Source organism: Ixodes scapularis, unplaced genomic scaffold (genome assembly GCF_016920785.2).
Source record: "Ixodes scapularis isolate PalLabHiFi unplaced genomic scaffold, ASM1692078v2 PGA_scaffold0__279_contigs__length_252992795, whole genome shotgun sequence".
Classification (NCBI taxonomy): Eukaryota; Metazoa; Arthropoda; class Arachnida; order Ixodida; family Ixodidae; genus Ixodes; species Ixodes scapularis.
In genome coordinates, this window is record NW_024609835.1 from 52,039,740 (window position 1) to 52,043,386 (window position 3,647).

At 48.0% G+C, this 3,647-nt stretch overlaps 1 pseudogene; it reads left to right on the plus strand.

Annotated features, from left to right (window-relative positions):
* Positions 1-2,489: 2,489 nt before the first annotated feature.
* On the plus strand, positions 2,490-3,290 carry LOC120842358 (annotated as a pseudogene).
* The last annotated feature ends 357 nt before the right edge of the window (positions 3,291-3,647 follow it).

Consider the following 3,647-nt stretch of genomic DNA (forward strand, 5'->3'; position numbering starts at 1 on the left):
TTTGAACGCCTTGTGCACAACTTGGAAAAGGACCCGTCCTGCACGGCGTCCAATATCGTTTCCAACTCAATTGCGATTTCCGGCAATCTGAGGGCTGCACTCGATCTTGAAGAAAACAGTTTGGAAGCGTCGCGACCGGTCTACCTTCGCTCATAGATCGTGCTCCTCTGTATCCCGCATCAAATCGGAAGCCATAACCTAGTTGAGCGTCATCGCTGGCGCTGCTTCGTGCCCCGACCGACCAAACTGCGGCAGCCGGATGGCTCGACGAACTCGATTTTCGGGCACGGGAGGCGGGCATGGGCAGTGGTCGCGCAGCCATCCATCTTGGGGCCCGGAACGCGGCCGATCGACGCCGATTTATCAGCCCCGGAGCCTAACGGGAGCCGTGGACACCCCTTCGGTCCCGCGGTTTATTCAGCAGCCTCGCGGACGGCTCCTTTTCATAATTAAAGCCGTCCCGGCGTTGGGACCTCGGGCCGTTGGGGCCGCGAGCACCGGGACAACTGGGGTGATGGATGCGCGCGGGGAAACTACGGCTCGAGATAAGATATGCCTCAGCGTGGGCGCCCCTGGCGCCTGTCACGCCTACTTGCGCGATTGCAGTGCGCCTCGCTGGCGTTACGATTCGAGTTGCCTGGTCGTCGCTCTCGGCCCAGCGACGTGCTGGCTGAAATCTCTGAAGACTCCCTTGAAAGTCGGCAGTGTTCTTCTAATGTCTGGTTCGAAAAAAAGAAAAAAACGAGAAAAGGAACACTTGTGTTGTCTTTGAGAATCAAATTACATACAGCTGCTTGGCATTCAAGACTGTAAATGAACGTCAATATGGGTCATATTATTTACAATATTTTAGACGCTTTTGGGCTGGCGTATTTGGACGCCGTCGTGAGAGCACCCTTCAGGGGTCTTTTTGCCACCACGCAGGCTTTGCGGTTATTTGTTATTACGTTGCGCTATTGACCCCAAAGACCAAATGTTAGCAATTGTACCTACCGGCCCACTTCCCCATTTGAAACCGAAATACAGGTTGCCTAATGAAAGACTCATTCGGCGCTGTGAACACATTCTTACAAAGCCTGCGGTGAAAAAAAAAAAAAAAAAAAAAAAAAAAAAAAAGTTAAACAGGGGAAGAAAAAAAAAAAAAAAAGTCGTCCTAGTTGTGTATTTGTGGCAAAGGCAGTGCTAACGCAGAATGTGATGCCTTAAAGTAGAGAAGCTGTGTACATATGTCGAAACCAAGTGAGACGAAGGGTTGGTGCCATCTTCTCCGGTGACAATTCGCAACTTTCAGCGATGGTGGTGCCGCTGTGTGCGAATTGCCATCTCTAGCTCCTGGGTAATAGGATTCACAATTAAGTCGCTTACCTACACCTTCCTGACGTGGAAGAATATGGGTAAGGCTCCTATACCGCTCGTATTTCAGAAAACTAGAATCACTTACCCGTCGCAGACCCAACCTATGTACTGCTGTTCTACGACAATCATCTGGATGACAGCCGTTATGATAAGAACTATCGTGCCCCCTATGGACCGTGAAAGTTGCGAATGTACATGCGACTTTCTCTGAGCCTGTTGGAGTGTGAGACGCAGTGCACGGAGCGTGCGGAATATAGGACAGTTCGGAGCGCAAGTTCGTCTGCTTCTTGCACAGCGGTTGCGATGATGTCAGAACGCTACACTCTTATTGGCTGATTGAAAAAAAAAATAATAATGGTTAGACCTCGAGACATCATGCATTGAGGTCTAGGCACTATTCTTTCGATCGAAACCAATCGGAGCTTGGTGTCGTTCGGACGTCACCGCAACTCCTGCGCAAGAGGCGGGTGACTTAGGGCTCTGTTATACTCCGACGTGGAGCGCAGCAAACGCGGCGTATAGCGCGGCGAACACCGATACTGATTGGTCGCAGACATCCAGTTCCTGCTCGCCGGCCAACCAAAGGCCCGCGTTCTGGGCTACGCTGCTTTCGCTGCGCTCAACGTTGGAGGACAACAAAGCCTTTACTCTCCGCATTGAAAGGCGGCAGCGCCAGCTCGCTGGCGCCAACTCGCGGCAGAAGAGAACCGTACACTCGAACTGCCTCAACCCGTTGCGGCAACGTGAGCGCACGTCTGACGTACAGCGTCTGCTTTTTTCCTCCGCCTTTCTGTCGCTCTTTCTCTGGCTCTTGTTTTCTGGGGGAAGCCCGGGACCCTTTCGTTTCACGGACCAGAGCGACGCTGTATGTCTGAATGAACACGTTACATTTTCCCCCGATGGGAGTAACTCGGATGCAGGCGGGGAAGACGTTCGGCTGTCACTGGTGCCGATCAGTCAGACGAGCGCTGCGTCGGTGTTCGGCTAGCAGTTCGCTTATCGACTTCCGTCCCTGGCTGCGGAACGGAAATGGTTAGGTGCCTGTGCTATAAACAAAGATGTCCGTCCAAGACATCATTAAAGATGTCCAAGACATCATTCGCCATTCGAGCCTCTTGCAGTTCGCTGATGACCTCAAGATCTATAAAAATATTTCGTCATTAAATGATTGTGCTCTACTGCATGAAGATATCAACGCCATCTGTCTATGGTGTAAAGGTAACGGGCTTGATCTTAACATTGGAAAAACAAATGTAATATCTTCCACGCGTAAGACTAATCCAACTCACTTTCTGTACTACTTAGAAAATTCGTCGATTACTTGAGTTACGATTGTGAAAGATCTGGGAGTGATGCTAGGCTCCAAGCTCAACTTTAACTCGCACGCGACATACGTTATGAGCTCTTGTTTTCGTCTTCTCGGTGCAATTTCAAGATTTAGTAAGTGTTTTTCAAGTGTTTACCTTTTCTACGTACTTTACCGAAACATAGTTCTTCCAAAACATGACTTCTGCACTGTGATTCGGGACAGCCTTAGTGCTACAGCTTCCAATAATGTGGAACGCGTACAGAAAAGATTTGCCAGAGCTTATCATTTTAGATCCCCATCACACGATCTATATGATTACAACGAAGTGCTTAGACAATTGCAAATCACTAACCTTGCATCAAGACGATGCTCGCGCGACCTTTTATTCTCGTTTAAATGCATACCTTCTAATCACGATATTAGCTCTCTGGTCACATCTATTAACTATCATATACCTGGTAGAAATGTTCGTTCTAGTCGCACTTTCCATGTCAATTACAGCGATTTCACGTCAGCCTCGGGTCGACTGCAAAACTACTTCAATCATCTGGAATCAGATGGCATTGACATTTTCCACCCTAACCAACCTCATTTTAGGAAATGCTTGCTTCATGTATTGAAATAATGTTCATACTTTGCAACTATTCAATTCCTGTGTTTTTCCTTTAGAGGTGTGTGAGGCGACCATATTTTTCTTGTTTGCGTTTATATGCTATCTGAAATGTTACTAACAAGTGCACCAATGTATAGGCTTTGGCTTTTTTCGGGCACTCAAAATAAACAAACAAACAAACATTCTGCGTTAAAAAAAATGGGATAAGAACGTTAAATTAGACTCGTATACTTAGGTTCGGAAAATACATTCCTCATTATTTGATCCGTGCGATATTGTCCTTTTGGCCTCGTTTAGACCGACGGCTTCCCCAACGGTGGAGCCCACTGAGTTTTTGATGGCACCTTGAAAACCTCTAACACTTTTTTT